This window comes from Hyperolius riggenbachi, chromosome 1 (genome assembly GCF_040937935.1).
Source record: "Hyperolius riggenbachi isolate aHypRig1 chromosome 1, aHypRig1.pri, whole genome shotgun sequence".
In the NCBI taxonomy this organism is placed as follows: Eukaryota; Metazoa; Chordata; class Amphibia; order Anura; family Hyperoliidae; genus Hyperolius; species Hyperolius riggenbachi.
In genome coordinates, this window is record NC_090646.1 from 405279136 (window position 1) to 405307102 (window position 27967).

At 41.5% G+C, this 27967-nt stretch overlaps 1 protein-coding gene across 5 annotated transcripts in view; it reads right to left on the minus strand.

Moving 5' to 3' along the window:
- KDM4C (lysine demethylase 4C) overlaps nucleotides 1–27967 on the minus strand; it is a 490901-nt gene that overhangs the window by 288751 nt on the left and 174183 nt on the right. Inside the window, exon 9 of one of the 5 annotated variants that reach the window (XR_011020736.1) lies at nucleotides 479–584. The exons of the other annotated variants lie outside the window; for them this stretch is intronic. The gene's annotated coding sequence lies outside the window, so the exon portion shown is untranslated. The remainder of the gene's footprint in view (nucleotides 1–478; nucleotides 585–27967) is intronic. 5 annotated transcript variants of the gene reach the window in all.

Below are 27967 nucleotides of genomic sequence, written 5' to 3' on the forward strand. Positions count from 1 at the left end.
TTGTAATGATGTCCAACCCTATTGTTGATCATGGAGCAAAAAAAAAAAAAAAAAACACTTTGTGAGCAGATGTAGCTAATTGACCGCTTTTAAACGGCGATGATTGAAATCTACACCCTGTTTGGGAGCGGTTATTCCTGCCAGGACGTAGATTTCACTCGCCACCGCCACATGCTGTCACCTCTCCCGCCGATTGCCTGTCTCTCTCTCTCCGCCACAACTCACTCACCCTGCTGTCGATATGACAGCAGAGCTCTGTGAGCCGGTCAGAGGCAGAGATTTAATTGGCTCCTGACCCCGTAATCACTGTGAGCCAATCCCATTGGGGGGGGGGGGGGTTAGGGGCAAGCAGAGCACAGGGGGCACTAAGAGCAGCGAGCAGGGCCCACAGAGGCATGTCCTTAAAATGAGAACATGCATCTGTGTCCCATAATGTCCAAAATACCCCATAAAATTACATTTCATTACATTCCTGTACCTCAGTATGCGTCCTGGACAGTAAACAGGGCCAGTTATACTGCTGGGTATATCTATGTTATAAAGACATGCACCCATCAAGTTCATCATCTTGAGCATCATTGTACCTAAAAAGAGGAGAGTAGGCCATGAGGGCAGAAACCACCTCTCTGAATGGAACAAAGTATCATCTTTCCACAACTAGCAATCATAGTAGTAGAAGACATTTAATGTAAGAAAAGCATCCTTGCACTTTTTTTCATTACATGCTACAGTATTACATAACAATGTTTAAATCACACTGAAAACATCCAAAACCTTGTTTTTACTGCATGTGCAAAACTAAAGTTGTCCAAAAACAGTTTATCCACACATACCAGAATGTTTAGCACCAAATCTATTATAAATTCAACTCACCACCAACCTCACCAAAAGGAACCTATTTGTAAGCAATGGACTTGTTTAGAACCTGCATGACTACTTCCTGTGGTTAAGTATTTCACATCTTAACCACTCTTGTTACCAATATTCTACTAGTGTATGTGCACAATTTACCGGGCACCCCTTTTAGATGTAAACCTTTCCAGTATATGGTCTTTTTTTGTGCGGAGAACACTCCACACAAATAAATGAAACTCCCAGCAATGCGCCAAGATAATTAATATGCCTATGCAGAGATGACACACTCTGAAACATGTGCCATCAGGGTTTGGCAATAATGTGTAATCTATTACAACTTGTATACTAACAACTCTTCTAAATATGCATAAGAAAAAAACAACCTCACACCAACAGCTATATTAAAGAAAAAACAAAAAAGCCAGTCTAATGCTGGGAATTACACAATTAAATTTTTTAGCAGATTTAATGTCCGATCGTTTTTCTCATTGATTTTTCAATCATTTTTCTGATCAATTTCAATTCATTTCTATGAGAAATCGATGAGAAAAACAATCGAAAATCAGATCGGACATGTCGGAAATTATCTATCGAACCATCTATCTGCCAAAAAATCTCATGCTGTATTCCCAGCATAACCACACTACTACAAAGTATAATTAATTAAGTAACTTAAAAGCAGAGGACTAGCACAGCAACCAGGAGAGTAGCACTTCCACTACTTAAAATGTAATAAAGACGGGATTATATTATTACAAGTTTTGTTAAAGTGGACCTGAACTCTTGCACAGGACAGAAGGAAAACAAGTGCGCCATGTATGTATTTAGAGAGTTTACCCCAATCCCCACTCATCTGTGTCCTATCACAACTGTAATTTGCTCTCTCCCCTGTGTCACCCGACTGCTATGGTAGATAAAAGAAGTCAGATAAGCTCATTTGAAAGCACAGGATAACAATATATCTGATACCATGAAAGCAGGAAGTAGACACTGCAGAATTATTGCAGGTATGTGGTGATGGAGGTACACTGGCACGAGTGGCATTGAAATGGGGTATATGCAGACATGAATATACTATATATGTAGATATATGGGGATTGTGTCACATTTATATAGAGGTTATATGTATGGGTACTGTTTTATAGAAATTTATGGAGTTTTCCCTTGTATGGGATCAATGTGATGTGTTGTGCATAGTTTCCTTGGCAACAGGAGTGCGGGGCTGTGTGGATAGAGGGGCGTGGACAGGGTTTGTGTACAACAATGGGCTGTGGAGCGGGAGGGGACAGGGTTTTGTGTATAGTGATGGGCTGTGGATCGGGGAGGGTGCACTGGAAAGTGGGTGGTGCTGTACTAGATCACAGACGGCAGTCCATAGAGGATTAATGACAGGGTCCCGCGGGATTTGTATATAGGACTCCTGTCTGAGGTGATCCACGTCCCCAAAGAGTTTGAAATATCGCGAGGACCTGACCAGATAGGCATATGGGTAATGTAGTTCGCTGTGCGCAGTATGGTACTGCTTAGCATGTGAGAACTCGCAGAATTCTGTGAGTTTGAGAAGACAGGCACATTGGGTAATGTAGTAGAGTGTGGGTAGTCCGGAAGTGTATAGGAGGAAGTTAGGATAAGAGCATGCTGGGAAATGTAGTTCTAGCATGTTCATTTCGAGTATCTGTTTGGAAGAGATATTGGTATGCTGTACAAGCGCTGGACTATAAGTAAGTTACACAAGGCAGCGTTTTGGCATAGGAGTAGGAGGGTATAAGCATATAGGAGTGTTGGATCGTTTATTATGTGTAATATGCAAGTTGTATATGCAAATGAGCTTGAGTATACAAGTCTGCTGGGTCGCTTCCTGACCATTAGCCCCTGATGAGTCGTATGACGTAACGCGTAGGGCGGAGCAAGGAAGGGAAGCGACCAGCAGCAGGAGGAGATGTCCCCTGAGTCTTTTAACTTTGATATGCGCTTTTTATCTTATGTTTGTGAGTAGGATTCTGATTTTTATGGAATAAATGGAGTGGTTTTACACTTTTGGAGGTGTTTTAGCCCTAGATTCCAACCAACTCTGTCTCAAGACTTAATAATAATAATATTTGGAGCAGCACTTTATCAAGAAGCACTGTGGAGAGGTCCTGTGTACCGGTTAAGCGAAGACCGCTGTCTGTGAGGGTGGGCAGCAGTCAAAGAGGGTGAGAAGGAGACAATAGGTGTGGTCTACTGTGATAACTCAATGTTGTAAGACATACTGCACTATGATGTTTTATTATCGCTTTATTTGAGATCGAGTTTGCATAGTGTCGGAGGAGAGCCATTGTGACAACTTAAGTGCAGTTGCTGTCTGTGAGGCGGGGCAGCCTTGCAGCAAGGTGAGCGTGCCATTTGGTGTCACTGTATGGGGTGGAAAAGGTGATCCCACATTAGAACCTGCACCGTTGGGCTCCCTTAGGGTGATGGTCCCCGTGTGAAGCGAATGCAGACAGATCGCACTATGTGTTTCCTCTTTTGTCTTTTTTATGTGCCGTGTCTCGTATAATCGATCCCCGTGGAATACCCGGACAACCAGTGGCTTCTGAGTGAAGGAAGATGCAATATATGAGGACTAATATAGTAGGAACGTTTTAGGGCTGACTTGTAATCATATGGGAAAGGGTAGCGCACTATAAAGAATTTTTGAGAATTATTGCAGGATTTGTATCAGCTGTAACAAATAATGTATTTTCTTTGAAGGTTATTCTGTGGTTTATCTTTTAGAGCAGAGAGAAAGTTCTGAGTTCATGTCCACTTTTAAATGCCTGCTCCATCTATGCTATTGCCCTGCACAAAACCCCAGCACATAGTCCCTTCTGTGCTTGCACAGCCAACCTGTACCTATTACCTTCTCTAAGTAAGCATGCACTGCTTAATGTAGACTTTTAGGCTAAAGACCTGAAACATTTGACAGGGTAAAATTCAAACTTGCAGTGCAGATAGTAGACAAGGCTCAGATTCTTTTCTCTTCACTAGAAGTGGAGAACTATTTTAGTTTCTGTGAAGAAAACATAATGAATAAACAGGGTTCCATTTTACATCCTGCTTTACACAATATGAAAAACAAACCATCATTAAATATGGTATCTCATTTTACAATATACTTGGATATTTATTAAAGCACTAATTCAATTAACACAATTTTCCCCACAGCTCCTTTCTGAGAAGCACTAGAAGGTACTAGAAAGGAAGATTATCAAGCCCTAATTAAATATAAAGCCATCCAAGAAGGGAAACATAATCAACAAAAATTACATAATTTTAATATAGTTGAGCTGCAATTAGGAGGGTCTAATTACATTTGTCTTTCCCCCAGAATCAAAGCTGTAAGACTCACAAGGCTTTATTTATCATTTGCAAAAAACAAAAACACAAATATCTATCATGCAAGCCACAAGCACATTTTTAAAGCTTAAACAGTTAAAGGGGCACTATAGCAGAAACTGTAAAATATTAAATATACATACTGTATACACATTTATCCAACAACAACTACTATGTAATGTTTTTATTTCCTATGTAGTGGTTACTGAAAGAAGGTATTATAATTTGAGGGCTCTAAACCTTTTACTGTTAAGTTTAAAGAGAAACTGTGACCAAGGATTGAACTTTATCCCAATCAGTAGCCGATACTTATTTTCCCATGGAAAATCTTTACCTTTTCTCAAATATATCATCAGGAACATCTGTATGGCTGATATTGTGTTGAAACCCCTCCCACAGTGTGCTGTCAGGACCTGGATCCTGACAGCTTCCCGTCTGTGAGCCTTGTTGCATTGTGGGAAATTACAGCTGTTTCCAACTGCCAGGGAACCAGTATCTCCCTCTTTGCATATGTATAAAAGAACAACCTTTTAAGCCTACCGCATTGTTAGGGGGTGTGGTTATAGATAATGGCAGTTAGTGCTGTCTGTTTTTTTTCCCATGTCTTCCAGTGGTAGAGGATTACATGCAGGCTGATTGTGGATCAAACAATATGAATAAATTGCACAGCGAATCTCAATTATTTATTGATCGCTCTTCTATGTTTTAACTTCTCACTTTGCAGTGTATCGATTTATTTTTTTTCCCCTTTTTGCTAAAGTTCCTCTTAAAGACATTTGCTTATGGGTGATACTCAAGGTGTTCTTCATTTTCAAAGGCACTCCTCGAAAGGCAGTGGCAAAGTCCAACTGTCAGCCAGTATATTTGAATAAACCCTTGCCAAATAGTGCTTTTATAAAAACCATACAGAAAATCTTGGGAATCCCCTAGGAAAATACGGATTAGACTAAAACCTGTCGGTAAGAGGTCCATGCTTGTTGCAAGTCTCTTATACGCGTGGCTACATGCTCAGAGGATTGTTAAAACCATACTCTCCAAGGCAACTATGTGTATTGCAGAGAAGTGAAGAAATATTACTAGCAGCTCACCCTCTTATGCTTTGCTTTATCTGCCTCAGAGGTTTGCTGTAATTGGATGTGACTGCACATGAACTGTGAACAGACATTCAGCATACTAAATTCCCTACAGTACACTCTGCATGAATGGAACAATCACACTCAGGCAGGGTTCACACTTGTTTAAATCCATATGCAAATTGTAAATGTGCAAAAACACGTTTGCTGCATATCTAAGGAAAGTTAATGTCTGAAAAATGTCTGAAAGTCAAATCTGAAAAATTGCATTCCTGTTTTCACATGTGCAAAAGTTTAATCTTGCAGCATAAATGTACACATTGCATGCAAATTCCCACTGACTTTAATGAGCTGTGGTAAAAAGCCATACGCAAATTGCATATGAAGTGAATTTTAATTTAAAAAAAAAACCACAATTGTGGAAAACAATTTTTTTCTCATGTGTGAAAAAACAAGAATGCTGCAAGTAAAAAAGAAAACTGGTATAAGCTTTGCAGCTTCACCTAAGACAAACGTTCTTGAAAAGTTCTTAACTGCTTCCGGACCGAAGCAATACTAATCTACATTCTGCAGGTGGTGCTGTGGCTCTGACAGGACAGATTTCACTGTTGTTTTTCCCCGCTGCTATGTTGCTCTCTACCCGTCGCAATTCGCTCGCCCTTCCATCTTTCATTGACTGTCAATCAAAGAAAGCCATTGGGATTGGCTTACGGTGGTAAAGCGGTCAGGAGCCAACGAAAGCACCTCGTGACCGGCTGACAGCACTCTGTCATCACAGAGACGGCGGAGAGGGACCCGTGGCAATGGGAGAGTGGGAGCGGTGGGTATGTGTGGCGATTCCTAGTTATGCGGCGGTTTTTGGTACCAGCCGTCTCTGGTCCTTGAAGAGAACCAGAGACTAAGCACCCTCATGTATTTTACCATATATATCAGTAGGAACATGACAGTAAACACCTACTCTGCTCTCGGTTTGATTTTTCTCTGCTAAATCTGCCTGTTATCAGCCCTGATAAGAATCCCCGACTGAGCACTCAGTCTAGCTTTCACCGGAATGATTATAGCTTAGTCAGTCTACTGTGATGTCTTTTCAAGCCCAAGTCTGCCCCCTTGTGGCTCTGCTTTGCTGCTTCTAGGATAAATAGCAGGAAAGAAGAGCCACAAGGGGGCAGACTTGGGCTTGAAAAGACATCACAGAAGACTGACTCAGCTATAATCATTCCGGAAAAAGCTAGACTGAATGCTCAGTCGGGGATTCTTATCAGGGCTGATAACAGGCAGATTTAGCAGAGAAGAATGAAACAGAGAGCAGAGTAGGTGTTTACTGTCATGTTCCCATTGATCTATATGGCAAAATACATGAGGTGCTTCGTCTCTGGTTGCCTTTAAAGGGCCAGAGACTGCTGGTACGCAAGGGGTCAATGGCAATCAAATTATTATTTTTTTTATGAAAGTGTAGAAACTATGTACTTAAAGAGACTCTGTAACAAAATGTTTAGCCTTATTTCTTCTATCCTATAAGTTCCTATACATGTTCTAATGTGGTCTGTCTTACTGCAGCCTTTCCTAGTTGCACAGTGGCTGTATTATCTCTGTTATATGATCTAATCTTCTTTCCTTTGAAGGCTTTGTTGGGCTCAGGCACTCAGGCAGGAATGTGCTGCTCTGTTTGTGATAGGATAGAAGCTATACACACCCTCTCCATGCAGACTCTGTATGAGTCACAGACTGAGTTCCTCTCAGCCTATCACAAGCTGGTTAGCAGCCATGTCTTGTTTGTAAACACTGCCTAAAACTGGCAATTACAAGCCAGGATTGCAGCAGGGAGTGGCAGAAACAGCACAGAGGGGCCCAGGAGAACATAATGAATAGAATGGTATGCTTTTTATTGTAAGAATTTTAGAGTAAAGCTTCTCTTTAACATAAAACCAAATTAACGTTTGCTTACTCTATTTATTTTCTACATCACCACAAAGTTAAACTGGAACCCACAAACTTCACTTTCTGCATACTATTAGAAATATCTTTAAAAGAAAATACAGTTTAACTACCCAGAAAGCTTTTGCCTTGATATTTTACAAATCTTTTCCAGAAAGAAACGGAGTGGTTGCTATTCTCAAATATCTTCCTAGTGCAGCACACGAGTCAGATATGTCTAATGTTCTGAAAATGTTAATTGCTCATTGCAGTTGGCCGTGATGTGCAGAAAACTAAAGTTAATCTAGCACATAATCTAAATGTACAAGACTTTTGATGGCAGTTTTCTATGGTTTACCAAGTCAGTCCCTTTTCTCGTTGACATATGGTGCTACGTGGTATCTGTGCTTGCAGAAGCCAGGATTCTACAATATGTATTGGTAGAGATAAGCAGCTGCCGTTTACATTGCTTCTCTCATCAATCAAGCCAGGAGGAACCACTGAATACAGAAAATGTGCTTTACTCTCCTCTGCTGTCTCAACTTCTGCCTTTGTTGGAATGTGCCAACTAACAAATGTGAGTGATCAGAGGAAATATACAAAGTAATTTATCTGCCCTGGCTGTACTGATGTAAGTTTATCTGCTAACTATAACAGCTGCTCCTTCAAATGCCCCAGCATGCAGGATTGCAAAAGCTACCTTTTAACATTCACAGTGCAAAAAAGTCAATTGTATCTATCATGTATAAAAAGGTTGCAGTGCCAATCAAGCATGCTGAAAATAACAGACACCTTCTGTGGATTAAATTAAACTCCCTTTGTTAGACTGGAAAAGCATATACCTGTGCTGTAGCAGAGACTGTAACAGAAACCAAAAACTGACACACTTAGGTAATGTTTTGTATTTTGAACCAGTTTCAGGTCAAACTCAACGCTTCTTTCAGGCTTTATTTATGGAAAAGAAACACTTACTGCATACACTGGGAAATGCACCATGATATGGCAATATTTGTAATATGTACCATATCCGTGACCTGCCAATAAAGCTAAATCAGTGGGAAAAAAACAACTAAAAGATACTTTTTGCCATGATGATTCTCACATGCACTCAATACTTCCAACGAAACTCTCCTCGCTTGCTTAACCACTTCAGTAACTGACAAACCCAATTATGGCCCAGAACAATTTTGACATTTTAGCCATGCCCCCATTCAATCAGCAATAACTTTACCACCACTTAAAGAATGCCTTAAGGCGTTCTTCTCCACCCCCTCCGTTATGTTGTAAAGGACCCCGGAGCTACTTGTTGGTTGGCCAGAGTCTGAGAGCAGAGCTCAGGCGCTGCCCAGCGACGTGCATTCTTGATCAAGCCCAGTGGTTGGGAACGCTCTGTGCGTGCTCACTACATAGTCATGACGTCACCATAGTCTAGGTAGTCAAGTGCCCCCCCCCCCCCCACATATGCTTCCCTGGTGGTCTAGTATTCTCCCATAGCTTTCTTGGTGGTCTATTAGTCCCAATCATTTTCCTGGTGCTCTACTGCCCCCTCCCCCATTAATTACCATGGTGATCTAGTGCTCCCCATAGTTGCCTGGTGGTCTAGTAGTCACCCATAGCTTCTCTGGTGGACAGTGGTACGCCATAGTTGCCCTGGTGGTCAATGTGGAAATTGTGGCTGTGGACATTGGACGATTGAGCTCAAGGCCTATGTGTGAGTTAAGTATGATATTACTTTGTGATATCCAGTTCCAGGAATTAGGGTTACTGGGGTATTAACATTTATAGTGACATCAGTAAGGATAGTGGAAATAGACAGTGGGTTGAAGAAACAATTGAACGTGTCAGCCAAGCTTATTATTAGCCACAGAAATCTTATGTGTAGTGTATCCAAACCTTCCTTTTATGCAAGCTGCCATTTACAATGCAAGGTTTTTAAAATATACAATGTTAGAACAAAGTAAGACTCTGGTTTACACTATGGGCCAAAATGGTCAGTTTCGCAGAATAGACAACGATGGACCAACAGACAACTGATCCCATATTAATCATTTCAGGACCAAGGCATTTTTCACATATTAGCACTGCTCCCATTCATTCGCCAATAACTTTATTACTACTAATCACACCTAAATGATCTATATATTGTTTTTTTCAGGACAAATTAGGCTTTTAGTGTGTGATAATTTTGTTTAGTAGTTACCTTATTTTCAATGCAGTTTAAAGGGAAAATAATGGAAAAAATTGAAAAAAAACACACTATTTCTCCATTTACATCCATTATAGCTTTACAATAAACAGTGCTAACTAGAAGTTGAACCCACAAATTTTATTTGCTTATCTATCCTGGTTATAACAATGTTTCGGTTATGTTCCCAGCACAATGTATGGTGACAATATTGTGTTTGGAAATAAACGTGTCTTTACTGTTTTTCGTTTTTTGCTTTCTCATTGTACACTATCGATGATTCCAATACCTTATTTGCAAAAATAATAGTAATATAACCTTATGGCATACATATTTCAAAATCCAAGTTCCTAAGGTAATAATGTAGGTTTCTTTCATATTCTGTCACTTTGTTTTCATTTTAAAAGTCTTTTATTTAGGTACAGAATATGCGAAAATGTAATTGCCTTTGATTCAGTTTGTGACTAAAAAGAATACACAGGACATGGGCCTTAACCCTAAAACTTTCTAAACTCTATTCTACTACTTATCAGGGTTAAAATGTTACCACATGTCTCTTGTAGTTTTTGCAAAAATTTTACCAAGGTTGATCATAATTTTGAAAATGACTTTTTTATGTTGGATTGAGTTTGTCCCTACCTATTTTTTTATCAGACGTGGGGCCAAGCTTTAAGAACCACCAAAATGTATTCTACAACTCGTCACGGTTAAAATGATATCACATGTGCCTCAATCAGTAACAAATTAATGGTGCACTCTCCAAAAATACAAGGTCAGTATATATACCGTACGTCCTATTGTCATTAACTGGTTAAACATAGGATCCATTCAGGCATGTGCCAACTATATGCACAATATTTACACTGGACAGAAGTCATACATATCATAATAGCAGTGCTATTACTGCATGCCCAATGCTGCAGACATATCTTAACCTGCTTGGCGGTAACCCCGAGTCAGGCTCTGAGTAAAAGAAAAAAAAAGTTGCTGGGAATGAGAGTCTGTGCAGGGGCTGCTGCAGATCTCCCAGTAGCATGTCTTTTTCCTGCTTTTAGGGTGTAAAAGCACATGAAAAAATAGTACCACTTTTAAAAAAATCAGGAAATAACCATTCCTTAAGGGAGGTTAATAGGTGTCCTTGTTCCATGGAGAGTGACAGAGTATGAGCTGTCATCATCCACAGCACTGAACCCTATAGTGTGAACCAAGCTGAAAGAGGATTAGGGTTAGGCTTGAGAATTAGTTCATGTTGGAGGGGGAGAAGGTTGAGGGGTCAGGAAGAGAGAAAGAAGGAGAGAAAGTGAGAGAAAGAGAGAGAGAAAGAGAGAGAGAAAGAGAAAGAGAGACACATACATGTACTGGGGAAGAACAGAAGGCACCTATGCCAGATGTTTTACATGGTCAGAGCCACTTTTGACCCCCATGAATGCAGGGCTGTGGAGTCAGATCAGTTTTGGGTACCTGGAGTCGGTAGTTTCAATAAACTGTGGAGTCGGAGTTGGATGATTTTTTAAATCAAATCCATAGCCTTTGTAAAAATTAGACGAAGGATCCGAAGTCCAGGAGTTGGAGCAATTTTGGGTACCTGGAGTTGGAGTCAATTGTTTCATAAACTGAGGAGTCGGATGATTTTTGTACCGACTCCACAGCCCTGGGGCCATGAAAATATCTGTAGAGACCCCAATGGTGCTATGAACTGGAAAGGTTTAGGATCCATTTCTTATATCTCTTGCGGGAAATTAAAAAAAAAAAAAAATTAAAAACAAACCCAAATTGTACATTCACCTTAAAAATGCATTAACGATAAGGGTCAAATAAGGATTTACTCAAATTCCTCTCAGTTCTCAAACTTGCATTGCACAAAGCAAACTATCCATGTTTGGACAATGCAGCATTCCATTAACATGATGGAGTGCCAGGCTTTACCCCAAATAAAAGGTAAATCCACCTGTTACTTTCTGTTCTGCAATTTTCCATATTCTGGAGGGGGGGGGGGGGAGAGAATAAATAAATAAAAAATAAATAAAAAAAAGTATGGCAGTCATCTCCAGGGTATTTCTTACGGCTCAAAACACATACAGATTTTGGTTATAATGCTTAGCTGAATATCCACTATGAGATCAAAGTGATCCATCTTGGACATAATGTTAGCTTTAAAAATGCAATACTGTACTTCCAAAAATGAAGTATTCCATCATAATAGCCCAGGGCATTGAAATAATGTAACAGAAGTTCCGATAACCCAAAAGAAAAGAAATAAGTAAAAGAGTGAAAGTTGTTTGCATGCGGAAACTATGGAAGATAACATTGCTGCTACTTTAATAGAATGAAATGTGGTAGAATATGTGGCCACCATCATGTACGTTTGAGGCTTTTCCCACCTGTGGCTGCCACCAGCAAGGTTGCTATATGGCCATCACAGTTCTGTGATTATGCATACCTTAAATCAGGGGTCCCCAAACTTTTTCAGTCAAGGGCCGGAGTCAATATACTTTAGACTGCTGGGGGCCGGAGTACACATAAAATGATGTAGAAAAACATAACATTGAGCCTAGGTATTCTAGACAGCACCTATTAACATGGGCAGCCCTCATGTCTCCCATTTGACCAGAGCAGACGTTATGCCCCCAACACAGCATGTGCTGATAGTACTTCCCCCCAGCACAGCATGTGCAGGTAGTATGCCTGCAACAAAGCATGTGCAGCTATTATGCCACCAACACAGTGCAGATATTGCGACCCTAACATAGCAAGTCATATGTGAGCCATAATGTCATCCAATGGCCTACAAAAGCCTACAGCACAATCTCACCCATACACACACGATCACTGTAGCAGTAAAAAAAAAGCCTCAGGGGGCCGCATTAGGTTCATGGGCCTTAGTTTCAGGACCATTGCCTTAAATAATCCTTTAAATATTTGAAGTTGGTGTCAAACTCTGGAGTTAGAAATCACTTTTCTCATGAGTATATAGAAAAACTGACAAGTAAATATGTGCATAAGTACAGCAAAATGACAAACCAATGCAATTCTTAGGAATGCTTCCAAACAGTAAAGCTGAAAATCCATGCTAAAGTTTCATTTAACAGCCTGTCAGTTTTTTGATGTGAAGCTAATGAATGCAGCAGCAAACAAATTCATCAAACCAAACATCAAAACAAATGCATTTCATTCCTCCAAAGGGAAAAGAAAAATGAAACATAACCTGCAGGCCACCACTTTGATCTAGCACCTAGGTTCTCAACATGCGGTACGCGTACCCCAGGGGGTACTTCTGATGGGTCCAGGGGGTACTTGGGCTCGATATACTTAACCAAGAATAACAAATTTAAAGATTTAGAAAATTATAATTCTTATTTAAACAACACCAAATTAGTATTTTAGCAAATCAAAAGCAATAATAAATGCTTGCACATTGTTTGCAACCAATTATCATGTACTACGATTAAATATATATTTGTCAAGGGGTACTTGTGATCATGTTTACTATGATAGGGGGTACTCGATGAGTACAGGGTTTTAAAAGGGGTACACACTTATAAAATGTTGAGAAACACTGATTCTAGCACACCCATAGAAAGCATGCTTCACAGCAGTTCCTGCTGCACAATTTGCATGGACTATCCACTTGTATTGTCTATAATGGTAGTGGTAATTTACAGTATGCATCCAAAATACTGGGCACAGCTTCTCAGAAAATACCATTAGTAGCATTTTAACAGGTAACTTAAAAGGTGCACTAAGGAAGAAAACTCTAAATATACTGTATATGCCCACATACATAAACCTGTCCTATAGTAAACACAACAAAAGGTGTTGTACTTCCTTTAGCTGTCACTTACAGTAGGTGTTATAATTACCAACTCTCAACCTTGTACTGACAGATTTTGAACTAGTCCATCTCCGCATGAGGGATTCTCAAAGTTTCTTTTTATTGTTTAAAAATAATGTCCTGGAAAGACGCCTGCAAACATGCCAGAAACTCTGTCTTATCATGTGCCACTATTGTGGCACCTGGACTGTGCCATTTTAACATATTGTTATAATGTAAAAAAAAAAAAAAAAAGCTTCTGCATAAAATAAGTATTTTTGTGGAAAATGTTTCCCTTAAACACCATGTGCCATACCACTGTATGGGTTTCTGTACATCTTAAAGAGATTCTGAAGCGAGAATAAATCTCGCTTCAGAGCTCATACTTAGCAGGGGCATGTGTGCCCCTGCTAAACCGCCGCTATCGCGCAGCTAAACGGGGGTCCCTTCACCCCCAAACCCACCCCCGCAAGACTTGGTCGTAGTCTTGGTCGTAAATCTTGTCTTCCTGGAGGCAGGCCTAACGGCTGCATCCCTGCCTCCAGTCGCGTCTATCAGACGCGCATCGCCACCTCTCCCCCGCCCCTCTCAGTGAAGGAAGACTGAGAGGGGCGGGGTAGAGGCGGAGATACGTGTCTGACAGACGCCCGTGGGGCAGGGCTGAGGCGGCTAGCCCTGCCCCAATGCGGAAGCGCTCCCCCGCTTTACGGAGGGGATTTGGGGGTGAAGGGACCCCCGTTAAGCCGCGGGATGGCGGCGTTTTAGCAGGGGCACACATGCCCCTGCTATCTAGGAGGTCTGAAGCGAGATTTATTCTCGCTTCAGACTCTCTTTAAAGACCTTTTTAAAAGAAAATGTGGCTGCAGAGATTCCCTGAAGGTTTTAAAAGGTTGCCTGCCATTAAAGTCAATGTGGCTTGGTGCAAATTTCCATTCCACAATTTTTTTTGCCATAACATTTGCAAAAGTGAATGTTTGGCCATCACTGTTCCCCAATTATACCAGAAGTTAAACTTTACCCCAAATATTTACTTTTGTATCTCCAAAGACAACACTACTTAGGAAATACAAAAAAAGGTGAACCTCCATAATCCCAAAAACAGACAAGGAAAGCACAGAGAAAGAGAGCATGTGGGATTTTTTTTGTCACACTCAACGACTTCACACTATGGTCCATATGCAATTAACTTTTTATCTTGCATTTTGTCCAAGAAGGGAATTGTCATATTCCAGGGGTCTGCAACCTTTAAGACATAAAGAGCCACTTGGACCCGTTTCCGAAAAGAGAAAAAAAACTGGGAGCCGCAAAACCATTATAAAACAAATAGTTAGCAGATATGACCCCCATATGCACAAATCGTTAGCAGATATGACTCCCATATGCACAAATCGTTAGCAGATATGACCCCCATATGCACAAATCGTTAGCAGATATGACCCCCATATGCACAAATCGTTAGCAGATATGACCCCCATATGCACAAATCGTTAGCAGATATGACCCCCATATGCACAAATCGTTAGCAGATATGACCCCCATATGCACAAGCCTTCATCAGATATGACCCCCATATGCACAAGCCTTCAGCAGATATGACCCCCATATGCACAAATCGTTAGCAGATATGACCCCCATATGCACAAATCGTTAGCAGATATGACCCCCATATGCACAAATCGTTAGCAGATATGAGCCCCATATGCACAAATCGTTAGCAGATATGACCCCCATATGCACAAATCGTTAGCAGTTATGACCCCCATATGCACAATCCTTCAGCAGATATGACCCCCATATGCACAAGCTTTCAGCAGATATGACCCCCATATGCACAAATCGTTAGCAGATATGACCCCCATATGCACAAGCCTTCATCAGATATGACCCCCATATGCACAAGCCTTCAGCAGATATGACCCCCATATGCACAAATCGTTAGCAGATATGACCCCCATATGCACAAATCGTTAGCAGATATGACCCCCATATGCACAAATCGTTAGCAGATATGAGCCCCATATGCACAAATCGTTAGCAGATATGAGCCCCATATGCACAAATCGTTAGCAGATATGACCCCCATATGCACAAATCGTTAGCAGTTATGACCCCCATATGCACAATCCTTCAGCAGATATGACCCCCATATGCACAAATCGTTAGCAGATATGACCCCCATATGCACAATCCTTCAGCAGATCTGACCCCCATATGCACAATCCTTCAGCAGATCTGAAAAGAAAAACCCATTTACTCACCTAGTCAGAAGACCTCCTGTCACGATCTCCTCCTGTCCCGACCTCCGGTCCCGACCTTGTGGCCCGCAACTCCCACGATCCTCTTCCTACGTCACGTCCTGCCTGCATTACACTGCAGGGCTACGGGAAAATGGCCGCCCGAAGCCCTACACTGCACTGGTCCGGCGGCCTCTCTGATAGGCTGCCGGCCAGCGACAGCACACGTCTCGTGCGCCGCAGCCACTGACACTGGAGCCGCCTAGGAGCCGCGGCGAAGGTGAAAAAGAGCCGCATGCGGCTCCGGAGCCGCGGGTTGCAGACCCCTGTCATATTCTCTTTATAATAACGTTTAGGCCTCTTTCACAGTAGAACATTGCGTTTTGATGCAATGTTAAAGTTGCAACGCAAATTACAACGCAACGCCCCAAAAAAGTCGAAACGCAACTTAATGCCCAGTTATCGTCGCATACAGTAGAGCGTGCAGGCAATGAAAAGTATGCTTCCAAGTCATTACTGAGCATGTGCAAATAGTCCAAAGCTAATAACGTGTAACGCACAGCATGCAGCACTTTCTAATAACGCTACACACAAACGCAATGTTTGCACTGTGAATGTCGCACAGACTTAGTATTGCTGTGCGTTAGTCTGCGTTGAAACATTTTCTAATCTGCAACTTTAACGTCGCACTGTGAAAGAGGCCCTAAGCATTTTACAATTGAAAAAGTAAACACAAGTTGGTGGAAAAAAAAAAAAAAAACTATCAAAATTATTTTGAGTGTTTTCTTGCTTCCTGGTGGTTTAAAAGGGAACCCGAAATAGGGCCACAGCATAAAAACATACATGCATGGGGCTTCCTCAAGAGAGGCCTGGGATGACCTGCTAAATGACAAAATTAATCAACAGTTCATTTGTTAAGTTTTTGTTGACAGTTTTCTAGGTGTATACGCTGATACTTTAAACTAAATGTCAAGGCTAGCTGGAAGGCTGAATTACCAGACTTGGAGCCTGTGGCAAAAGTGCAGTATGTCAGCAAAATGTAACTGAAATTGAAGTGTTCTTAATGCCTGAATATACTGATATATTGAAAAAGCTGTTGTAAATGGAAAAATTATGATTACTGAGGTCACTTAAATGGGGAAAAAAAAGTAAATAAAAGTAATGATTCCCATTGGTAAGTAAAAGTTAGAAATCTTCCCAACATAATGTAGAGAAATTTACCCACACACTTTACCACTGATTATCAAAACAACATAATGGGGGCTCTGAAGAAACTCCTTTGCATGGAGTTCAGAGCCCACCCACTACAAACTCCAGTTTTAACAATATTGTATATAAAATGTTACTAAAAAATCCTGTTCTAGAAGGCAGAAAGAGCAGTCGTGACTGTACTATCTGAATTTAGTGCAGTTGTGACTTAAGAAGATTTTTTGTAGGGATTACCATTAACTTGAAAACCATCACCATCACCTTGACTATGATCACTTAACTACTATTCTTTTGGTCAAAATTAATATTTAAGCCAATATTCTAACTATGGTATTAGTAAAAAGGGAGTACACATAGCGTAGACTGCGGACTCTAGTAGTAGTTGTTCTGGCTCTTCAATAGATATTTCTTAACATATAAACATGTAATATAAGTAGCCGTATAAAGAAGAAATGCATGCATTCATCTATTCATTGTACAAAGCATAGGAAATAAAAAGAAAAATTACAACAGTACTATTCTTTACAGGAAAATCAAAGTAAAACACAGTACTTTGGTGATCAGAAATATTTTCCAGGCAACATATCTGCTTACATTATGTACGCTTGATAGAATGTGCTTAACATATGAATGCAAAGACTACAAAACAAGAAAACAAGCTTGGTTACAGCTTTCACCTCGGCCAGCTAAATACAGAATTAGCAGTCAATGATTTCACCTTAAGGTCATATTGACAGCTTAAACTCATGACTGTAGATTTTGCCATCACTTTTCCTATACGCTCTCAGCACTACAATTTTGAATACATTATTGAGTGGTATTATGTTTATGTCTACAATTAATCCACTGGAGTCACTTCCAAAGTCACAAGAGAAGGGCAAACAAAGTCTTGTAATAAGCAATACTGAGCTGAGCAAGCAAGGTGCTATGACTGATTAACCCCTTACTAGTACTTCAAAATTGTTTCCCTTCAACGTGGTGCCATTCTAAAGCAGATCTTACAAAACATCAGTGGTATAAAAAGTTTCTAAAAAAAAAATACTATACTCCTAAAAACACAAGCAATGAACTCAGTCTAATGCACAAACAACCAGACCAAATAAATTCCATTCCACTGAGAAGTGTCTTAGAACAGCTGGGCAAAAAGGGGTCCCCAAGTACCAAAAATAACCACAGAAAATTAGAAAATGGGTTAAAACTTCAAGGGGTTGTCTGCTAATCCTAGGCCAAGTGAACTCTCATTCTAGGGCATACATGTCAAACTCCGGCCCGCGGGCCAAATCTGGCCCTCAGAGCCATTAAGTTTGGCCCTCAAGGGGTTTCCCCACTTTGCATTATGTTTGGCCCACTCTAGACCACCAGGGAAGCTATATTGTAAGTGAAGCCCTAAAACACCAGGGAAGACATATGGGGGAGGTAGAGGAAAGAACTAAACCCAAGGGAACTGTATAGGGGAGGGTGGGGGCCACTAGACACCAGGGAACTTTGTAGGGGGGCCATTAGACACCAGGAAACGTTGTAAGGTGGCCACTAGACATCGCAGTTGGCCTGCAACTAGGTCCCAGTGTTCAGTTTCAGCCCACTTTGTATTTGAGTTTGACACCCCTGTTCTAGGGCATGGAGTTTGACACCCCTGTTCTAGCTGACATCTTAGCAGATATGACCAGACAAAGCAGTCATCGAGAATCTTAATTACCCTTTTATGTTTTATCCTAGCAGATAACACAGTGGTTTGCAAAAGTATTCGGACCCCTTGAAGTTTTCTACATTTTGTCACATTACTGCCACAAACATGAATCAATTTTATTGGAATTCCGCGTGAAAGACCAATACAAAGTGGTGTATACGTGAGAAGTGGAACGAAAATCATACATGAGTCCAAATTCTCTTTACAAATAACTGCAAAGTGGGGTGTGCGTAAATATTCAGCCCCCTTTGGTCTGAGTGCAGTCAGTTGCCCATAGATATTGCCAGATGAGTGCTAATGACTAAATAGAGTGCACCTGTGTGTAATTAATGCCAGTACAAATACAGCTGCTCTGTGATGGCCTTAGAGGTTGTCTAGGAGAATCTTGGGAGCAACAACACCATGAAGTCCAAAGAACACACCAGACAGGTAAGGGATAAATTTATTGAGAAATTTAAAGCAGGCTTAGGCTACACAAAGATTTTCAAAGCCTTGAACATCCCACGGTGCACTGTTCACACGATCATTCAGAAATGGAAGGAGTATGGCACAACTGTAAACCTACCAAGACAAGGCCATCTACCTAAACTCACAGGCTGAACAAGGAGAGGGCTGATCAGAAATACAGTCAAGAGGCCCATGGTGTCTCTGGATGAGCTGCAGAGATCTACAGCTCAAGTGGGGGGGGGGGGGGATCTCTCCATAGGACAACTGTTAGTCGTGCACTGCACAAAGTTGGCCTTTATGGAAGAGTGGCAAGAAGAAAGCCCTTGTTAACAGAAATGCATAAGAAGTCCCATTTGCAGTTTGCCACAAGCCATGTGGGGGACACAGCAAGCATGTGGAAGAAGGTGCTCTGGTCAGATCAGACCAAAATGGAACTTTTTGGTCAAAATGCAAAACGCTATGTGTGGCGGAAAACTAACACTGCACATCACGCTGAACACACCATCCCCACTGTCAAATATGGTGGTGGCAGCATCATGCTCTGGGGTGGGGGGCGGATGTTCACCTTCCAGCAGGACAACGACCCTAAACATAAAGCCAGGTCAACAATAGAATGGCTTAAAACAAAACACATCCATGTGTTAATGGCCCAGTTAAAGTCCAGATCAAAATCCAATCAAGAATCTGTGGCAAGCTCTGAAAACTAAAGTTGAAGAGAAATCGAGAGCCCAATATGGTGTAGTATGTCAAAATTGATTGGATAAATGAAACAGTGAGATGGTAATACTCACAAACACGGGTTACCACCTAGGTAACCACTCATTAGGCAGGTGAGGAGATTAGACCTGTCCTCACTCAGGATTAAGAAGTCGCTCTCTGTAGATAGGAAGAAAGGGGGTAGATCACCCCTCCACCTGGGGTGGACTCAAATATATTGGTAGGTGAACAGAGGCGCCAGAAGGATAAAAGTACATAAAAAAAAAAAAAAAATTGCTGGGAGGAAGTGGTGGACTCGCCTCCGTTAAAGCAGACACCAAGGACTGTAAATATATAGATCTACACATTCATTGAAAATACCCCAAAGATGCAACGCGTTTCGCGGGCACAGCCCACTTCTTCAGGCAATAAGCAGGGGATAAACAACAGCAATTCAGTTATGTGTCACAGAGGTGCTCTGCTTGCTATAACTGAATTGCTGTTGTTTATCCCCTGCTTATTGCCTGAAGAAGTGGGCTGTGCCCGTGAAACGCGTTGCATCTTTGGGGTATTTTCAATAAATGTGTATATCTACAGTGGAGGAAATAATTATTTGACCCCTCACTGATTTTGTAAGTTTTTCCAATGACAAAGAAATGAAAAGTCTCAGAACAGTATCACTTCAATGGTAGGTTTATTTTAACAGTGGCTGATAGCACATCAAAAGGAAAATCGAAAAAATAACCTTAAATAAAAGATAGCAACTGATTTGCATTTCATTGAGTGAAATAAGTTTTTGAACCCTCTAACAATAAAAGACTTAATACTTAGTGGAAAAACCCTTGTTTGCAAGCACAGAGGTCAAACGTTTCTTGTAATTGATGACCAAGTTTGCACACATTTTAGGAGGAATGTTGGTCCACTCCTCTTTGCAGATCATCTCTAAATCCCTAAGGTTTCGAGGCTGTCGCTGTGCAACTCTGAGCTTGAGCTCCCTCCATAGGTTTTCTATTGGATTAAGGTCCGGAGACTGACTAGGCCACTCCATGACTTTAATGTGCTTCTTCTTGAGCCACTCCTTTGTTGCCTTTGCTGTATGTTTTGGGTCATTGTCGTGCTGGAACACCCATCCACGACCCATTTTCAGTTTCCTGGCAGAGGGAAGGAGGTTGTCGTTCAGGATTTCACGATACATGGCTCCGTCCATTTTCCCGTTAATGTGATTAAGTTGTCCTGTGCCCTTAGCAGAAAAACACCCCCAAAGCAAAATGTTTCCACCCCCATGCTTGACGGTGGGAACGGTGTTTTGGGGTCATAGGCAGCATTTTTCTTCCTCCAAACACAGCGAGTTGAGTTAATGCCAAAGAGCTCTATTTTGGTCTCATCAGACCACAGCACCTTCTCCCAGTCACTCACAGAATCATTCAGGTGTTCATTGGCAAACTTCAGACGGGCCTGCACATGTGCCTTCTTGAGCAGGGGGACCTTGCAAGCCCTGCAGGATTTTAATCCATTGCGGTGTAATGTGTTTCCAATGGTTTTCTTGGTGACTGTGGTCCCTGCTAATTTGAGGTCATTCACTAACTCCTCCCGTGTAGTTCTAGGATGCTTTTTCGCCTTTCTCAGAACCATTGACACCCCACGAGGTGAGATCTTGCGTGGAGCCCCAGAGCGAGATCGATTGATGGTCATTTTGTGCTCCTTCCATTTTCGAACAATCGCACCAACAGTTGTCACCTTCTCTCCCAGCTTCTTGCTAATGGTTTTGTAGCCCATTCCAGCCTTGTGCAGGTCTACAATTTTGTCTCTGACATCCTTGGACAGCTCTTTGGTCTTTCCCATGTTGGAGAGTTTGGAGTCTGCTTGATTGATTGATTCTGTTGACAGGTGTCTTTTATACAGGTGACTAGTTAAGACAGGTGTCCTTAATGAGGGTGACTAATTGAGTAGAAGTGTCTAACCACTCTGTGGGAGCCAGAACTCTTAATGGTTGGTAGGGGTTCAAAAACTTATTTCACTCAATGAAATGCAAATCAGTTGCTATCTTTTATTTAAGGTTATTTTTTCGATTTTCCTTTTGATGTGCTATCTGCCACTGTTAAAATAAACCTACTATTGAAATGATACTGTTCTGAGACTTTTCATTTCTTTGTCATTGGAAAAACTTACAAAATCAGTGAGGGGTCAAATAATTATTTCCTCCACTGTATATATTTACAGTCCTTGGTGCCTGCTTTAACGGAGGCGAGTCCACCACTTCCTCCCAGCAATTTTTAAAAAAAATGTATGTACTTTTATCCTTCTGGCGCCTCTGTTCACCTACCAATATAAGATCTGAAAACTGCTGTTCACAAACGCTGTCCATCTAATCTGACTGAGGTGGAGCTGTTTTGCAAAGAAGAATGGGCAAGGATTTCAGTCTCTAGATGTGCAAAGCTGGTAGAGACATATCCTAAAAGACTGGCAGCTGTAATTGTAGCAAAAGGTGGTTCTACAAAGTATTGACTCAGGGGGCTGAATAATTACGCACACCCCACTTTGCAGTTATTGATCTGTAAAAAATGTTTGGAATCATGTAAGATTTTCGTTCCACTTCTCACGTGTACACCACTATGTATTGGTCTTTCACGTGGAATTCCAATAAAATTGATTCATGTTTGTGGCAGTAATATGACAAAATGTAGAAAACTTCAAAGGGGCTGAATACTTTTGCAAGCCACTGTATTCTTCCCTGCTAAGCTCTATAATGCTGCACGCCGGTTGGGGATGCTACAGGGTTGAGAGTAAATGCAGGGGGAATCCCTCTGTAAATGGTAGTAGAGCCGGGGGTCCCCATGGATGCGGAGGTGCCGACTGCCCCCCCCCCATAAAGCGTGGAGATGCCTGTCGGGCTGGAGTGCGGGGAGGGGGCGGACAGTGGCAGAAGTGAGGCAGCCTATAAGAGGGATAGGCATGCGTGACACAGGCTGCAGCCAATCAGGCTGAACTAGCTGTGTTTGGGTAGAAAAGATCTCCTCCCGCCCCAGCCTGCACTGCAACTTCTCTTTTGTGGCTAATTGCTGCGTACCTTAGAGCTGGGGACATGAGGATTCATCAGCAATAAAAAAAAGAAGCAAGTTTAGTTTTGAATTTAGGCATTGTCTTTTAGAAAGCTTTTTATCAGTTTTGCAGATAAAAATAGAGAGTTGATTTTGTTTTTTAATGCGTAACAGTTACTCTTTAAATAATTCTCCGTTTATCACTTTTTGTTTGCAGTGTGATTTTTACATATGGGGACCCAACTGCTGTTAGGTTTTTTTGAATATTTCATTTTTTAATGGGTTGTGCTTTATTCTTTTGTTTAATTCTAATGTAAATTCTAATTTTCCTTACAAACTTTAATATCTCTCTGACAGAAAAGCCAATTGGCAATACTGAATTTGAAATTTGGTCTGAAAGCAAACACTGAATAGGACACAGGATTTCATCAATTGAGCCTATTTATACTGGCCGTGGTTGATTCAAATGATGATTCAAGATTAAAGTTCACAATTGTTCAAATCATTTCAGGTAACAGTCTATGGCCACCCCTGGGTGGTTGTCTTCTCCTGACATATACAGGATATGCATCCAGTGCCTCATCCTCTTCCTATTTCCTTCATTAAAAGCAACCCTTCTAAACTGATCACAACTGGGTACTACACAGTTTAGAATCTAAAACGGTGTAGTGCCCAGTTTTGACAAGTTTCAATTTCAATTAAACTACACCAAAGATTCAGCAACAACTGATATATAGTAACTGTTTGTAATGAGATCATTTAGATGCACAGTACAATAAAACATGGTTTGTGGTGATCTTTCCTACCTCCTATCTTTTTATATTTGCAAATGTTATTACAGGTTGTACCTTTTAATTCCTTCCTCACACACTTTGTACATACACAAAGAACAGTATTTGCTTAGCATCATTATTACCATTACGAGTGCACCCACAATAATAATAACAACAACAAGGCATCAGTACACCACAGAGCATGGTCTGGTATAAAACACAATCCATGTACAGTGGAGGAAATAATTATTTGACCCCTCACTGATTTTGTAAGTTTGTCCAATGACAAAGAAATGAAAAGTCTCAGAACAGTATCATTTCAATGGTAGGTTTATTTTAACAGTGGCAGATAGCACATCAAAAGGAAAATCGAAAAAATAACCTTAAATAAAAGATAGCAACTGATTTGCATTTCATTGAGTGAAAAGTTGTTGAACCCCTACCAACCATTAAGAGTTCTGGCTCCCACAGAGTGGTTAGACATTTCTACTCAATTAGTCACCCTCACTAAGGACACCTGTCTTAACTAGTCACCTGTATAAAAGACACCTGTCCACAGAATCAATCAATCAAGCAGACTCCAAACTCTCCAACATGGGAAAGACCAAAGAGCTGTCCAAGGATGTCAGAGACAAAATTGTAGACCTGCACAAGGCTGGAATGGGCTACAAAACCATTAGCAAGAAGCTGGGAGAGAAGGTGACAACTGTTGGTGCTAATGTTCGAAAATGGAAGGAGCACAAAATAACCATCAATCGACCTCGCTCTGGGGCTCCACGCAAGATCTCACCTTGTGGGGTGTCAATGGTTCTGAGAAAGGTGAAAAAGCATCCTAGAACTACACGGGAGGAGTTAGTGAATGACCTCAAATTAGCAGGGACCACAGTCACCAAGAAAACCATTGGAAACACATTACACCGCAATGGATTAAAATCCTGCAGGGCTCGCAAGGTCCCCCTGCTCAAGAAGGCACATGTGCAGGCCCGTCTGAAGTTTGCCAATGAACACCTGAATGATTCTGTGAGTGACTGGGAGAAGGTGCTGTGGTCTGATGAGACCAAAAGAGAGCTCTTTGGCATTAACTCAACTCGCTGTGTTTGGAGGAAGAAAAATGCTGCCTATGACCCCCAAAACACCGTCCCCACCGTCAAGCATGGGGGTGGAAACATTTTGCTTTGGGGGTGTTTTTCTGCAAAAGGCACAGGACAACTTAATCGCATTAACGGGAAAATGGACGGAGCCATGTATCGTGAAATCCTGAACGACAACCTCCTTCCCTCTGCCAGGAAACTGAAAATGGGTCGTGGATGGGTGTTCCAGCACGACAATGACCCAAAACATACAGCAAAGGCAACAAAGGAGTGGCTCAAGAAGAAGCACATTAAGGTCATGGAGTGGCCTAGTCAGTCTCCGGACCTTAATCCAATAGAAAACCTATGGAGGGAGCTCAAGCTCAGAGTTGCACAGAGACAGCCTCGAAACCTTAGGGATTTAGAGATGATCTGCAAAGAGGAGTGGACCAACATTCCTCCTAAAATGTGTGCAAACTTGGTCATCAATTACAAGAAACGTTTGACCTCTGTGCTTGCAAACAAGGGTTTTTCCACTAAGTATTAAGTCTTTTATTGTTAGAGGGTTCAAAAACGTATTTCACTCAATGAAATGCAAATCAGTTGCTATCTTTTATTTAAGGTTATTTTTTTCGATTTTCCTTTTGATGTGCTATCTGCCACTGTTAAAATAAACCTACCATTGAAATGATACTGTTCTGAGACTTTTCATTTCTTTGTCATTGGACAAACTTACAAAATCAGTGAGGGGTCAAATAATTATTTCCTCCGCTGTATATCTGACTCCGGTGGACATTGAATTGGTAGGCACTGCATCACATTAGCATATACTATGAAAATGCCAAGTCATAACAAAAATGCAGTGAATAAAACAGGTTGACACAATTAGAAAAAAAATAAAATAAATAAAAAGTATCAGGACCATTTCCACTTGGAATTGCGATCACATGCAGAATTGTGCCGAGATGCGATTGCACATCTAACCAGGTTCACAACAGGAGTACAGAGTACAAGGTAAATTTTCCTGTGGGTCCACCAATCTGGTATATCTGATCATGTGTGCTAAATGCCCCAATGTTATGTACGTGGGAGAAACTGGACAAACACTGCGCAAACGTATGAATGGACACAGGAACACTATTAATGATACCAAATCTGGACTCCCAGTTGCTACACACTTTCGGTCCAACGGACACAGCATGGATGATCTTCGTGTCACTGCCCTGAAGGGTGGCTTCAAAACGTCAAATGACCGATTAATAGCAGAAACAAAATTTATAAATTGGTTCAAAGCTGTGCAGAAGGGTTTGAATAAGGACAACAACTTTCTATATTGGTATGAGATTGATGATATATGAACTGTCTCAGCCACTCTAGCTGAACTTGTGAACTAAGAATTTACGATACCTCTGGGTCAATCCTAATACCAGGTCTGTGAGCAATGAAGTAAACAAGGATCCTTATCTTACCCCATTTAGATGGTCTGTTTGCATTAAGGCATCTTAATGACATATTTATGCTTGAAAAAAATATCTGTTTTCCCTTTTGATGTTGCATGTATATAAGCTGTCTGTACCACCAGCTTGCAAACTAACAGGATGTAAACTAGAGATGGGCCGAACGGATCGCCGGCGATACAAATGTTTGGATTATTATTACTGCAGCAAAATAGATCAGCAGGGCTGCCAGGCAACTGGTATAGCTTAAAAGGAAATCAATATGGCAGCCTCCATATACCTCTCACTACAGTTCTCCTTTAAGCAACCTAATGGTTCTATTGCATTGAGCATAAATGTTAAATTTTAGGCAAGCTTCACTTACTTCTGTAGTGGTACAATGCTTAGGGTGACGTGCCCACCACACAGTGAGATCTGGGTTCGATTCCCAGCTATGGTATGATCTGGTGTTTGACATTTTTGTAAGATCTGACAAGATTAGCTGCATGCTTGTTTCTGGTGTGATTCACACTACTGCAGCCAAATAGATCAGCAGGGCTGCCAGGCAACTGGTATAGCTTAAAAGGAAATCAATATGGCAGCCTCCATATACCTCTCACTACAGTTCTCCTTTAAAGAGAATCTGTACTCTAATATTCTTACACTAAAAGCATACCATTCTATTCCTTATTTTCTCCTGTGCCCCTCTGTGCTGTTTCTGCCACTCTCTGCTGCAATCCTGGCTTGTAATTAACAGTTTTAGGCAATGTTTACAAACAAACTAACCAGCTTCTAATAGGCTCAGCTAAGCATAGTGTGTGAGTGTGCAGGGGGCCTGCAGAGGGTGTGTATCGCTTCTACCAATCACAAGCAGCCCTGCACATTCCACACAATCAAAGCCTCAGGGCCCGTTTCCACTATAGCGAATCCGCATGCGGGCACTGCACGCGGATTCGCATAGGTAATGTAAGTGGATGGGGCTGTTTCCACTTGTACGGCTGCGGCAGCGTTTTTTGGTGCGGCAGAAATCTGCACGGCAGGGCCGTCAGATTTCGCCTGCAGAAGTAATGTGCGCGAATCGCCGCTAATGTAACTAATAGGGAAATCGCATGCGGGGTGACCATGCGTTTTTTGACGCGAAATCGCATGCGATTTCGCATAGGTATTAATATTATTTCACTCAGGCAGTGACATGGTTAAAATCGCATACAGCCTTACCTATGCGGAATCGCATGCGAAATCGCGGCAAAAACGCATGCGGAATCGCACCCGCATGCGATTTTGTCCGCGGTGGAATGCAGGCGATTCCGCACCGCACTAGTGGAAACGAGCCCTTAGCCCGACAAACAGGACAGAGGAAAGATACATTGATTTATTACAGAGACAGTGTAATTAGGAAGAGCTGCAGTAAGCCCCAGCACATTACATCAGGCATAGGAACTCATAGGATAGAAGAACTAAGGCTGAAAAAATTGTTACAGAGTCTCTTTAAGCAACCTAATGGTTCTATTGCATTGAGCATAAATGTTAAATTTTAGGCAAGCTTCACTTACTTCTGTAGTGGTACAGTGCTTAGGGTGATGTGCCCACCACACAGTGAGATCTGGGTTCGATTCCCAGCTATGGTATGATCTGGTGTTTGACATTTTTGTAAGATCTGACAAGATTAGCTGCATGCTTGTTTCTGGTGTGATTCACACTACTGCAGCCAAATAGATCAGCAGGGCTGCCAGGCAACTGGTATAGCTTAAAAGGAAATCAATATGGCAGCCTCCATATACCTCTCACTACAGTTCTCCTTTAAGCAACCTTATGGTTCTATTGCATTGAGCATAAATGTTAAATTTTAGGCAAGCTTCACTTACTTCTGTAGTGGTACAGTGCTTAGGGTGACGTGCCCACCACACAGTGAGATCTGGGTTTGATTCCCAGCTATGGTATGATGTATACTCATGTATGTATCCCCAGCTATGGTATGATGTATACTCATGTATGTATTCCCAGCTATGGTATGATGTATACTGGTTTTTAAAATAGTATAATTCCCTGGCAGAAGAGACCCTAGAAGGGTAGAAGGGTAGAAGGGAGGAGGGAGGAGGGAGGTGGGAGGAGGGAGGTGGGAGGAGGGAGGAGGGAGGTGGGAGGAGGGAGGTGGGAGGAGGGAGGTGGGAGGAGGGAGGTG